Source organism: Erigeron canadensis, chromosome 3 (genome assembly GCF_010389155.1).
Source record: "Erigeron canadensis isolate Cc75 chromosome 3, C_canadensis_v1, whole genome shotgun sequence".
NCBI classification, from domain to species: Eukaryota; Viridiplantae; Streptophyta; class Magnoliopsida; order Asterales; family Asteraceae; genus Erigeron; species Erigeron canadensis.
Window position 1 is genome coordinate 30,860,117 of NC_057763.1, and position 15,056 is coordinate 30,875,172.

Below are 15,056 nucleotides of genomic sequence, written 5' to 3' on the forward strand. Positions count from 1 at the left end.
ATATAGTTTTGATATATACATATACTTACAAGTTTACCACAGAAATCCACCACAATCCTTAACTGAATCTAAATTGGAATAGGTTACTCTAAAATTAAACTTATGACAGAATCTCCCTACTTTTACTTTGATCCTTGGTAAAATACCTTGCAACGTCATTAATATCGATAACCAACTCAAGTTCGTTTACGATTTGTTTGAAAACAAAGTATGAAAGATAAATTATAATTAACCCAAACAGTTATCTCTTAGACGATCGAATAAAGTCGTGAACCATCAAATAAGTCTAAAACGTGATGGATCATTATTTTGAGATACACTAGTTATGCATGTCCATTCACCATATCTTAATTTGAAATCCATGAATTATTATTTTACAAAAGTTATACGTAGCTAAAAGGTTTAATTAGTTCAAAAGCTTTTAAAGTTCATAAATGGTGTTTATTCAAAATTGTTCAAAAGAGCTTTTGAACTAATTAAACCTTTTAGCTACGTATAAATTTGAACTAAATTTGAATAATACAAACACCATTTACTTTAAAAATTGTTTGTATTATTCAAATTTAGGTGATGATGAATGAGAGCGGTAAACGATCCAATCAACTTTCGGATATTACCAAACTAGGAATTGGAGGGATGATCATAGATCTAATCCTTTATATGATGATGACATACGAAGCTTAATTCTTATTTGAATAATACAAACAGGGAATTAAAGGATGGGTCATAGACTAATTAGATAGTAAAAGTATAAAGTAGCAATATATGTATCGACATACAATAACGATTTATGTATTTAAGCTGAGTAGTATACGAACTTTAAATCTGCCGGTTTTCTAAGAAATATACAAAAAATTTAAATACAATAAGAACTTTTTGTTTAACACAATCCAAAGGCGTATCGTATATAAATGCAAAGTTTTATTACATAAAGTAGGATTTTTCTAGAAAAATTACAACAAAATATTGAAAACGGGTTGGGTTATTTGGTTTGTGGGTCGTCATTTGGGTTAACCCGAATAACCCAAACATTTTATTTGGGTTACCCAGAATTCGAGCCAAAAAACCCGAATCCGAACAACCCAAAGGCTGCCAATTGGGTATCTCTTAAGACCTGTTAAAGTAACTGTTAAGCAAAAAATATACTATGCAACTTTTTTTATTTTTAAAAGTAATTGTTTTTAATATTTTAAAGTTCAACATTTAACTTTTTTGATACATAAATCGAATAACTGTCATGCTCAAATCATCAAAGGCAAGTGTTAAATGAGTCGTTTTCATGTTTGAAAGCTTAGAATTTTGTGCACACCGAACCTGTTAAGACACGATTTGCCAGCCTTAAACCCAGACCCGAATAACCCAAATCTTGAATAGCCTATAAAGGCTTGTGTATTACTCCTCTCTTAGACGTTGCATCCATGTTTGTACGCTGCAACTAGCTTAATATTTACGATGGAATGACACGTGTCGATCCGTAAGGGCTTGTCTATTTACACCTATCATAAACGCTGCATCCATGTGTGTACGCTGGAACTAAGTTATGATATCATTCTTAAACGCTGAATCTAAGGTTTGGATGCTACAACTAGGTTAGGTACGTTTTCATTGTTCATTTAGATTCTTGCAGTGTGTAGATAGAACCTCCCTAAAAATAAAGATAAGTAGTTCTCAAACTAGTGGGTAGACTACTATTGATTTTTGAGAATGTTGCAAGAAATAAAGGCGTGTTTGGTTCACAGATTCTGATGGAATTGGAATTGAATTCCATTTCGTGGTACGTTTGGTTGTCAAAAGATGATGGAATTTCATTCCATTGGAATGTAAACATTCCATCAAATGATGGAATATCCAATCCATGAGGTTATTGGATAGAATTTGATTCCTTCACTATTCTCTTAAATTTTAAGAAAACAAAAAACATTCCATCAAATTCCATTCATTCAGAATCTACTTCCATTGCAAAGTTTCATTTCTTACAAAAACATTATGTGAACCAAACGTGCCCTAAATGATTAATTGATTAGTGTTGTATGGATATGTAATTTCTTAAATAGATAAATTTAAAAGTTAAAAATAAATAATGATTAGTGTTGTATGGATATGTAATTCAATTGTTACATTGATTTTTGGTAGTATATGTGTGAAGTATTTTAGTAGTAATCGATCCGGGCTATTTTTAATTTTCTCTCATGTATCTCTTTATTAATTCTTATTCTTATTGGAGGGCAAAAGAGTCATAGAATAAGAACCAACTCACCATATATCGAATGACCCAAAATAAATCATACGTACGTACGCGCATGCTTGCTAGGATTGTAATCCTAATCCAGTTCGGATAAGGTTAATTAGTGATATCGAAATCAATATCGGAACTGAATACATACAATTTGGAGTAGGAGTTCGTTTACAACTCAAAAATGCAAACTCTAATTTGTCTTTATAAATACAGACCTTGTTTTCAGAGTTTTTACTCATATCTCAATTTTCGTTTCAAAGTCAATCAATCGATCTTCTAATAATTTAGGTTTCGTTATTACTCAATATATCTATAATTCGATTAATCTAGCTTCAACAATAATGGCCGGTGGTGTTGTAGCTGGTCCGCCGGCCGGCAGTTCATCAAAAGCATATCCGGGAAGGCTCACATGGAACGTGTGCGTAGCAGCCATGCTGGCGGCTTTCGGGGGTCTAATCTTTGGTTACGATATTGGAATTTCCGGGGGCGTGACGTCCATGACGCCATTCCTGGACAAATTCTTCCCCAAAGTCTCTAAAAACCTCCAACAGTCGAATACCTCTGATTCGAGCAGCAACCAGTATTGCAAGTTCAACAGTTTCACGTTGACCATGTTCACGTCTTCCTTATACTTGGCCGCACTTTTCGCGTCTTTTTTGGCAATATTTTGACCAAAAGATTCGGACGAAAAGTGTCCATGCTCTGCGGCGGTGTTACGTTCTGCGCTGGAGCCCTCATCAACGGCTTCGCTCAATACACCTGGATGCTCTATGCCGGCCGTCTTCTTCTCGGTCTTGGTATCGGTTTTGCTAACCAGGTAGCTATTAACAAATTAACTACATATTACGATCGTTTATTATTGTTTGTAATTTTGTTATCTAGCTAGTTATTTTACTTACTTAGAATTTGAAAAAAGGTCTCAAGATTAATAATGTTAGTAGCTAGTACTAAATATTGATTGATATGTATATGTAATAACTCACGTTTTTTTTTACTTGTTTTTAAATATATGTAGGCTGTGCCTTTATATCTATCGGAGATAGCACCGTACCAACATCGTGGGGCCCTCAACGTCATGTTTCAACTCAGCATCACCATCGGAATCCTGGTTGCAAACGCCGTCAATGTTGGGTTTGCTCGTATCGACGGGGGATGGGGCTGGCGGTTGAGCTTGGGTGGCGCTATCGTCCCTGCTATAGCTTTCATCGTCGGTACTCTTCTCGTTCCGGATTCCCCAAGCTCTCTTCTCGGACGTGAAAAGCTTCAAGAGGCAAAAGAAAACTTACGAAAAATACGTGGGGTGGACGACGTACAAGAAGAGTTCAATGATCTAGTTGCAGCATGCGAACAATCTAAAAGGATGGATCAAAACCCGTTGCGTAATCTGTTTCTCGACAGGAGGTACAGACCACAAGCAACTTTTGCGATCTTGATTCCCTTCTTCCAACAGTTCACGGGAATGAACGTGTTCATGTTCTACGCACCGGTTTTGTTCAAAACAATGGGGTTTGGAGACAATGGTGCCCTCGTTTCCGCTCTGATCACCGGGGTCGTTAACATGGTAGCAACCATCGTTTCCATTCTCACTGTTGATAAATTTGGAAGGAGGTTTTGGTTTCTCGAAGGTGGCATTCAAATGTTATTCTGTCAGGTACGTACGTAATTAATTAATTAAACAAAAGACTTACTTCCATCTACTATATAAGTTCAATTGTTATATATTATTTGTGGCTTTTAATTAAGTTATACGGCATAAAATACTCGATTAATTACTTGATGTTTAATGTTTATAGGTTGTGATTACTGTTGCCATTGCTTTGAAGTTTGGGTTAAATGGAAACCCCGGGGAGCTCCCAGGGTGGTATTCGGGTCTTGTGGTTGCAGCCATATGCATATACATTGCAGGGTTCGCGTGGTCTTGGGGTCCGTTGGGTTGGCTCGTGCCTAGTGAAATCTTCTCACTTGAAGTCCGATCCGCGGCTCAAGGTGTTAATGTTATCGTCAACATGATCTTCACCTTCTTGATTGCTCAAATCTTCCTCCAGATGTTATGTGCTTTTAGATATGGATTGTTTATATTCTTTACGTTTTGGGTGCTTGTGATGACGGGTTTTGTCTACTTCTTCTTGCCGGAGACAAAGGGAATTCCGATTGAAGATATGTCTGTTGTTTGGAAGCAACATTGGTATTGGAAAAGGTTTGTTGCCGATGATGAAGAAAAGGATTTGGAAAAGAATTAAAGACAAGATAAAGAAAGGATGCATGAAGATGATTATTTTGATTTTATAGATATCATCACCTTTATTTACGAGTACTACTTAGTTGCAGTTAATTGCTTGTAGTTTAATTTTAGATCATTAGGGATTTCTATTGTTTTGCAGTTTTTTAAACTTTCAACAATGTTCTCTTTCAGCAAGTTTTAGATGACATACTTTTGTAAGTTTATCAATGCATAATGTTATGGCCCATTCACTCATTAAACTCAACTTCTTCAACAATCTGGTCGTGCCACTCCTGTCCAGCAATAATATCCATATGATTTTTTACATATTATCAGCACCTTCTCCATAACTTGTTGGTTATGGGTTCAAGCCAGCTTGTTAACAAAATCAGTTGATTAATATATCAGTTTACTAAGCAAACAATTTTGACATTGTCAAAAAAATAAAAATAAAGGACCATTTATGATCAACTATATTTAAATCATTGTCTCAAATGAGACTTAAACTCGCAACCTCAAAGTTGATGGTAACCCCAATACCGCTAAGGAAGTGACCTTTTGGTTAATAATACGACCATACAACTTAGGCAACTTGATTTTCTATCAAAGATACACTTAAACTGCTCTGCTTTTGGATTACAATTAAACATGCAATTGATAAACAGTAGCTCCTTTCAAGCATCATCAACATTGTGGAAGGAGAAAACAAATCTACTTATTATTGACTCCCCAGTATAAATGTTAAGTGTTACAAATTGAAATGCTAAACCAACAATCAATAAATAAATCACATATTCACTCCCCATCTGACTCCCCTCTCTATTCAACTGTACAACTTATCCACAAAATTATATTTGATCACTTTAGATGTCAAGATTCATGTTTTATTCGCCTATTTATATTCAATCTCGCCTGTGATTATCTTGAGACATATAGTAATCATAAATAATCCTGTAGAAAGGTCATACCATTGATTCGTTGAATAGAAGCCGTAAATCGGATGTATGTGAATGATTGTGTAAAAATTAATAGATTTTGAAGGATCCATTTGGGTTCGAGTCTCATTTCCCACATTTGTGGAGTCGATTAATAGGGGTTTTTCAAGAGTCCTTTCAGGCATACATATAATTTAGGAGTAGAAATAGCATAGAATGCCGTTCAAAAAAAAAACAAAAAGTTTCGAGAACAAAGCGAGTAGTTTTAACCGAAAGATTGATATATATTATGATATTCAAATTGATAGATTAAATACAAAGAGAGTTTTAATAGATTATTACTAAATAGAACAAATTCTGCATACAAAATGATTACATTGAAAAGGAGAGAACATTGATAACGGTAAAGAGGCTTCTAGGAATGTTGGGATCCCTAGGAGCCTATCACATCATATATAGAGAGCCATAGTCGTACTTTCTAGTTAGCACTAATGGTTAAGCACCTGCCTTATAAGCAGGAGGTCTTGGGTTTAAGCCTTGGAAAGCACATAAGAAGTTTTCTATGAAGGCTTGGCTTGCGTATACCCAGGTTCAAGTCTGGGGAGGCAGGGTTTACCCCTATTGATCGTCGTGCCTTCGGACGGATTAGTAGGGGTTTTCCCTACATCGGGTATTTAAAACAGACATTTCTACTTCGAGGGAGCTCTCTAACGGGGACCCGGTTAAGACAACATATGTTAGACCTCTCGTTGTCATATCGCGACACAAAGTTCTCAAGCGAAATTCACATTTCAAAAAAATATATATATAGAGCCATAGTCTTCACTTCTGCTTCTTCATATCCAGTCCATTCTCTTTAACTTTCCATTGTTGGCTCCTTTAGTCCCTAAACCAATCAATCGAGTAAGTAAGAAACAATTAAGTTGTTTATTCAACAGATTGTTGGCTTAACATTCCGATTTGTAACAAGTAACAGCTATACAGGGGCACAGGGCTTGCTATTCATTCATAATGGGTGTGGAGTAAGAAGCCATGACCAATGCCAGGCTACAAAAACAAGGCTCTAGGAAAAAGAAGCACATGCACCTCGTTTCAAGCAAACAAAACTGAATTACCAAACTACAAACTATAATTCTGCCAATCCAGTACCAGCAATAATAACAAATTAACTAGATGATAACATTACATGAACGAAAAAAGTAGAAGTTGGAAGCGTCATGAGAAAGAAGAGGTAGAAGCACACAAAGAGTTCAAAAATCATCTGCACACAAGTACTCCATATCCTACAAAATAAACTGCTAATCAAGAAACATAAAAGATGATGAGCAAGCAATTATTTAGTTCTTGTTTAACAGCAAATTTTGAATATATAGTGAACTTGTAATTTGTAAAGAGCCAATGAGTTCTGCTAGCCATGAAACATGTTCTAATCATGCAATATGAAGATTAACAAACTGCACAAAACAAGCTTCTTGCTAAATGAGCAACCGCAAGATAAAAATCAAGTACAGATGTCAAAGATGACCTCCAAACAAAGAAAAAGTGTGACAAGATGTCATTGCATATGGACTACTAAGTGAAGTTACTACATCAGCAAAAAAGCATTATTCAAAAGTGTGCATGCAATTGACATAAACTGGTCATAAGGTATATTGCATGTGCCAACAAACTTTAAAGGTAAACACAAAAAGGAAAAAAAAAAGGGGTCTCGATCGGTAATTAAACCGAGGTTCTGAAGAGCCTGTAATAAAAGTACACAGATGATCCTACTAGTAATGCTTCACCAAGAATTTGCCAAAAAGGAGAGGAAAAGAAAAACGTGACATAGAAGCACCACTAGTGGTAATACGCATACGCGGAAAACTATGTCTAAATCAAACGTGTTAGCCATTTAGAATCTATCAACAAGATAGTCCACCCAAAATCCCTTTTGCAACGGCAAAGCACAAAATACAAATCCATACAAAATGAACCACAAAATCACAAAGAAAGCGTGACAAATACAAAACTGTATCCGAACTACAGAAGCACACAAAAAGATGGAGCTAAATAGAAATACACGACGTGTGATCACTGATCAAGAACCGCTCATATCCTAACACATATATATATACTCCTACACACATTGCCGATCATGATAGTCGGAACATCATAGCGAACCAAAGAATGCAAGCCAAAGTCGCTGAATGATATTATCATTGAAATACTACCCTAATCGTTCTGCCACAAGAATTAGCGTTACAGCCGAAACTAAATTACCAAATGAAAGTTACCAAAAAAACAAGGAACCAATTATCAATTAATTATTTGGCTGGATATCCATCCATTTATGAACCATAAAACAATAACTTATTGCCATAGATATAACTTTCATTTTAAAATCAGTTTATTATCAAGATACCATCTAGATATATCTAGTTAGCACGTAGAGCACCCATAACCCGTATATAGCCACCATAAAAGATGGCTTGCCAATCTGCAGCGAAGACCACTATAACCCTTGATAAATCTACCATAAAAGGCCAATCCTTGCGCAATCAGCGGTGGAGATTATAACGCAAGCAAATTACAAGCCAAAAGCTTACCTTTTTAATTTTTAGTCTAAATGGGACATGATCTAATTGTTCCCTCTCTAAAAGATACCAGAAACCCAACCCTAATGTATGTTACTCGAAGAAATATAAAATCCAATCGTGTCCCACCAAGGCATGAAAAGTAAAAGGAAAATGCAAATAGTAGCAAGGGTCATGGACTCATGGGAAATCTGATAACAAAAATCCAAATAAGCAATATTCTCTTTAACACCTATAAACAATAATGACGACAATAGATACCAATATGGGAAGGAACATGGCTCTCTACACATTGCACTGTTTTAAACAAAGTTGTGGTCCAGAATAGGGCTCAGATGGCAGCAATACAATAGATAGAAAAAATGAACACAATAACAATAACCATACCTGCTGGGGAAGGAAACCAGCATTCCAGGAACCCATATTTATAACCAAAAAATTTGAAGATAGTGGAGAGGTTAGCCACTGCCTCGCTGGGAGAATGCGGCAATAATACTGTGTCGAACAAACACTAGAGCCCCTGCCTTGCCATCGAGAACTATCAGAAATCAAAAGCCTAATAGGGACCCACAGATAACAAACAAGAACACAAAATTCCGTAACACCTCGTACAATAAACATGTATTTTCGAAAGTGAATTCAACAGAAAGTGGAAACATTACCCAATGGTAAACAACAATTGACAGAAACTGGTCATGAAAGTATATCGCGTGTGTCACCAAGCATTTAAGGTAAAAATTAAACAATGAAGTCATTTTCTCGGTTGAAATACCAATAAAACTAAGGCACAAAAAAGTGTGTAATGAAAGAATATAGATAACCTTTTCAACATGCATAACTAAACACAGTTTAGTTGCAAGCAGACCCAAAACACGCAAAGCAAATCAACAACACATTATCTGTTGACTCGAAAGATCCAAGTCACTTATTACAACATAACCCTCGCCAACATGTCAACGAAAGATAAAGTAATATAACAAAATACATTGAATTTTAATTGGTATAAAGACAACTAATCATAACTAAAACTATAATCTTGATGAAGCTGTATAATGATGGATCCAAATATATTTGTAAACATCACAAGTAACGGGATTTGTCTGCCTATAAAGGAATAAAATGAAAACCAATAACACGGCAATATGCAATAGATCTATAGCTTAACCATGTTTAAACAAGCAAACAACAGCAAGTCCAGTTAACTGTCATATGGTTAAAGCCTTGAAACAATGCATCAGACATAACATACATTACACTAAGTTAGACAATACATTAAGTACCAGTTGTCAGGGATGGCACAAAGTCGTACACATTCTAAATGTAAACCCGAAACTTAGTTAGGATTATCATTCGCATGGCAAGAAGGACCGTGCTCAATAACCTATCAACAAAACAAAGAACATAGATCTTCTTCATGCTCTCTTTCTTACAGAAACTAATTGTAAATTTGTAATGCAACAGAAACAAAAAACCTGCAACTATTTAAGAGTTATGATCGAATAGTTATGTACACTAAAGACTTACAAATAAAAAAGAAACATATTAGTTGCGAAGGAAAACCAACAACCCAAACTGATTAAAAAAAAAAAAGAAAAAAAGAAAAAAAAAAGAGTGAGAATTGGGACTCAAATCCTGGTAGGAAACCAACAACAAAGGTCATACCAAAGGGCTACCAACCCCATTGGCCAACAAAACCAAACAAATAATTCACAAAACTAAAAGATAGTGGCAAGCCGATCACAACCCACTTGGAGAGTGACGCTTAAACATCTTATCTAACTAGTACCTGAGCTCCCTTGATCTGTGTGCCAAAAAAAACTATATAATAACCATGAACCAAACAAAGGCCTACAAATCGCTATATACAACAAAGTCCTACAAATGGAAATCTATATAATAATTGGAAGTTAGCAGCAAGCTAGTCAACCCCCACTTGTAGAGTGACACAAGAACATCCCATCTATGAAGTACTCGAGCTCCCTCGATATACCACTAGCCTATATAATAACCATAAACCTAAGAGAGGGCTACGAACATAATGATATGTTACAAACAAAAACATAGAAGTACTATAATACCTCAAAATGATGACATCCATCTAATAACAGTATACTAGTTCACCCAAAGGATACGATAGAACCCACAGTCATGCTTTATATATTGATCAACACCAGGTATAACAAACTGGTCATGAGCTATTCTAGCAAGGCTTTCTGATGACGAGGTATCAAAAAAAGCATAAAACATTGATTCTACAATAAGCCATGATGCATATATAAAGATGCCTGTTTTCTAGTCAAGATATTGCAATAAACAAAATAATACCTATAATCAGTTTTCAAAACATTCTTGGATGATAACCTGTGAACCAATAACCTAATCAACCTCTAACAAATAGCTGCAAAATCAATATTCCCATTCCAGATTATAGAAAGTAACTAAAGCAAGTAGAACAAAGAGGCCCTATGACAACCAACCAATTACAAGGAAGCAACAGGAACTGATGGCCATGGATCTTTCTCAGCCAACTAAAAAACTGTAGCTAAAGAGAGCCACTATTGGTAAAATCTTACTCCACCCTATCAGAAGAACCTCTGGTTCCACGTGATCCTAAAAAAACTAGACAGAGATGATAGATGTACACATCCCTTATGAAAACTTTTAACAATGATCAGATGACATTCCAATTGGTGTATGATATATCACCTGGCGCCTATATTATAGTGACTTGACGCCCTTCCAACGCTCAATAACCACAAAAACCTAAAAGTACAGTAGTACACAGGATATGAACTAATTGCTCTTGGTTGTAAAAACATTATCTATCAAAGCCTCTAAACAATATAACAACCATTTAATTAGAAAAGAAACCGGTATTATACAGAAGTATCATTGGACCAAAAACCTAAACGAAGAATTCACAAATCAGCGACAAGAACTTACTACACATTGATCTAGTCCCAAGTTTAGGAGATTTTTATTTACCATTAACCGGTTATCAATAATTACTTTGACATGGGCAGACAAATTTCCTAATCGAAACCTAACAAATAGTTTGCAAATCGGTATTCCTATATAGAAGATAACCTACCTGACCTTAAAAATACTTTTTTTGTCAAAAAATTTACCTGTTAAATATGATTGAATCCATAGTACAGTCTCTAAGGCAAGTAGGTAGAATGGGATCAGAAACAATCTTCCAATTGGAAGAAATTGAGATATTTTGATTGCCACATATAACCTTCTCAACCAGTACAACCCTACAAACTCTTTAACATTAATATAGGAAATAAATTTGATTAAATGCCAAAACGAAAAATAAATAAATATATAAATAAATAATAACAAATAACATATGGATTGACTTACAGCTAAAATTGGTAATCAAAATCAGCAGGAAAGGAATCTCAAGTCCGCATATCCTTGATCCCACAAGAGCATAACCCATAAAAAATAGACACGGGAACTAGTTATAATGAGAGAAAGATAATGCGAGAATTAAGGAAGAATCTGCAAGAACCAATCGCTCTCCAATAGCGAATAGTGCAACAGTAAAAACTTAGCTTTTCAGCTAATATTGATTTTCAACTCTACAATCTGACATCATTAATTACATACTACTCGATTGTAGTCATAAACATAGCAAAATGAACTCATTACCTGATTTTCTTACTCTTTAGCTGATTTTCTAATCCTTTAGCCCATTACTTTTAGCTGACTTTCTATTTAACCTGTTTTCAAATTAAAATATTAAAATAAACAGTCACCAATCACAAAACGATCCTTGAATGATCCACAATACCTTTATGCCCAGACATCAAATCCTGTTTCAAATTTATTGCTGTCAAACTTTATTTACTGGACCATCCAAGGATCTCTAGACAGTTTATATCCCCAATATGAAACAGCAATATAAAAAACTCACATACAACAGGGGAATTCAAAAGCAAGTGCAATGTCCACTACAAGAACATCCTACATATATGATCAAGTGATCAACCTTCAAGAACAAGCCTCAAAGTACAAGAGAAGTTAAAACATGTGTTCAGGTGTTCTGGTACGGGAATACAAAAGCAATTGAAAATTTTATAAACATATAACCCCAACATAGAGAATGCCAAAAACACATAAATCAGGAGAGGTAAAAGCTAGAGCAATTCTAGAAAAAATAGATCAGCCCTAAAGTACAAGCCTCAAAGTACAAGAGATGCTGAAACATGTGAGTAGGTGTTGTAGTAGAGTTGATAAAATAGAAGCAATTAGAGAGTTTAGAAGCATATGTAACCCCTTGATTAAGAAAATCAAAAACACATAAAGTTGGGGAAGTCAAAAGCTAAAGCAATCCTCGCTACAACCACCACCTGAATACACAAGATCAAACCCTCCAGTACAAGCTTCAAAGTGCAAGAGAATTCAAAACGAGTGATCATGTGTTATTGCAGTTGGGAAATACATCAATTGAAAACTTTAAGGGCATGCATCATCAAAAACATCAAAACCACGGAAACTAAGAGACTTTAAAAGCTAAAGCAATCCCCACTAAAACAACAGCCTAAATAAACACAATCAAACAACCAAAGTACAATAGCATTTGAAATGGGAGATCAGGTGTTATAGTAGTTGCAATATACAAAAGCAGTTAGAAAATTTGAACATATGTAACCCCGTTACTTTAGATGGCAAACCACAGAAAGTAAGGGATTTCAAAAGCTAAAAGCAATCCCCGTTACAACAACCTAAATACACGCGATCAAACCCTCGAGTACAAGCCTCAAAAACGAGTGTTTAGGTGTGCATGTAGTAGGGTAATACAAAAGCAATTGAAAGATTTATAACATATGTAACTCCATTGAATAAAATATCGTCAAAGGAAATATGGGGAATATAAAAGCAATTGAAAAAGTTATAGCATACGTAACACCATTAAGTAAAATGCCGTCAAAGAAAATATGGGTAGTCATAAGCAAAATACTTAATACATACCATGAGTTATATTAAAAAAAATAGTATATTATAAAATATAAGGATAATAACCACAAAGGCCACCAAAAAATCTAATTGTTTACTTTTAAGCTACCAATATATTATAAAGGATTTATAGGCCGTCAAAGTTATTATTTTATTTCATTTGTCAAAATTCTAGCTAAATCTACTAGTTATGACATTAATACCCTTAAAATAAATTTACGCTTTATATGTGAAAATAATTACTAAAAAGGCTGGGGTTTTCTTATGTTTTGTGTTTACTAGATAATAAGGGTTTAAAACTATTCTCTAGTGTGTTCATCTTCTTCGACATCTCCATATTCGTTATCAGAAGCACAATCCAACGGTAAGGATAAATATATTTTCTCCTTATATTGTTGTTTTATTGTTTACTCATATCTTGTTTCCATATTCGTTATCTTGTTGTCTCGATCATGTTTTATAACCACATTTTTACGGTATTCATATAGTTCATTTTTATGGGATTTCTAAATGTATATTATTTGTTATGTGTGGCATTTTACTTAAGGTGTTCATAATCTCATATATATATAATGGGATGAGAAAAATAAAGAATCACGACTAGTACAAAGGCCTATTAAAGAGATAATCTTTATGTGCATAATGAAGGAGCATAATTGGTATTCCAGTGTTTATTTATTATGTGTATAAATTATTTTATTAAATAAAAGGTATTTTTTTTTGTCATTTTCAATTTTTTTCTTCTGTAGTTTTAGCATAAATTGATGTAAATGGAAAAAAGTTATAAATTTAGGTGGCCTATAAGTCTCTTATATTAAATTGGTGGCCTAAAAGAAAACAATGAAATAATTGGGTGGCTTTAGTGGACATTATCCCTAAAATATATAGCAAAAAAAATATACCACAAATAAACCAAAAGTCCCCATGTCAAGAACGCAATCCTAGGTACAAATTCTTAAGAGACACACGATCAACTTCAAATTACCTTTTTTCCAAATGAGAGATTGATAATCAAAATCTAAACAACCAGGAAAACCTAGCAGCAAAGATCAAGTAAAAACTTTATTTGTCCAGCCTCTAAGCAACAAGACAACCATTTAATTAGGAAAGAAACATGTATTATACAGAATACCATGGGACTAGAAACCTAACAAAGAATTTACAAAACCACAAATCAGTGCCAAAAACTTATTGCTCAATGATCTAGTCCTAAGTTAAGAGATTTTTATTTACCATCAATTTATTATCAAGAGCTACTTAGACATGAGCAGACAAATTTCCTAACTCAACGTTAAAAAAAAATAAACATTTTTGATCAGAAATTTTACCTGTTAATATTGATTAAGCACGTTCATCCAATTGCAAGGAAATGAGATATTTTGATTGTCATGGATAACCTTCTAAGCCAGCACAATCCTACAAAATCATTCATACAAGAAAATATATTTGAATAAACCCCAAAACTAAGAGATAAATAAATAAAAAATAACAAATAATGAATGAAAGAATAACATAGTATACTCATATACATACAACGAATGAAAAAAAGCCCTAATCTTGATGGAAGGAGGAACACTCTAGACGTTTGTTATCCCCCACATGAAACAGCAAACAGAGAGGCTTCACATTCGATCTCTGTCATACAGGTTGAAATAATCCATATACTTCGCATTGAAATAGAATCAATTATAAACAGGGTGGAGCTTTATGATCAGGTAATTGCAAGTAATAATCAGTTTACAGTGCAGGAAATCCGTATTGTGGCCCAATTGACAGACCATACTAATATACTATGAAGGTGAAAACTCTGCATGTGTTTGACATAATATGAAATTATCTATTTCTGGTGTGGATCTATTGAAGCCAATCCCAAATCCATGTTAATATAGCAAAACAAGCAATTATATTATTAAAATTATGAAGTATTCGTGCAGTATTAAATTTAAAAATCTAGATGATATCAAACAGTCCATTTTTAGTTTATCTGTTTTAACCTGATCCCGTGTTCATCTGTATACCACATGTAAACTTGCCTAATATAAGTTTGACTTGTTCTTACTTTAAAACCAAATCTAGTTGATATCGAGTTGCAAATCTTTAGTCTAAATGTTGCACAATCGATT

At 34.4% G+C, this 15,056-nt stretch overlaps 1 long non-coding RNA gene and 1 pseudogene across 1 annotated transcript; one reads left to right on the forward strand and one right to left on the reverse strand.

Moving 5' to 3' along the window:
- Positions 1–2,577: 2,577 nt before the first annotated feature.
- On the forward strand, positions 2,578–4,476 carry LOC122591893 (annotated as a pseudogene).
- Positions 4,477–6,065: 1,589 nt separating this feature from the next.
- LOC122590468 lies at positions 6,066–11,404 on the reverse strand. The gene is made up of 4 exons (XR_006322515.1): positions 11,335–11,404; positions 11,094–11,225; positions 8,353–8,485; positions 6,066–6,278 (listed from the first exon to the last, which is right to left on the reverse strand). It is a non-coding gene; the product is annotated as an uncharacterized LOC122590468 (long non-coding RNA).
- Positions 11,405–15,056: the final 3,652 nt, after the last annotated feature.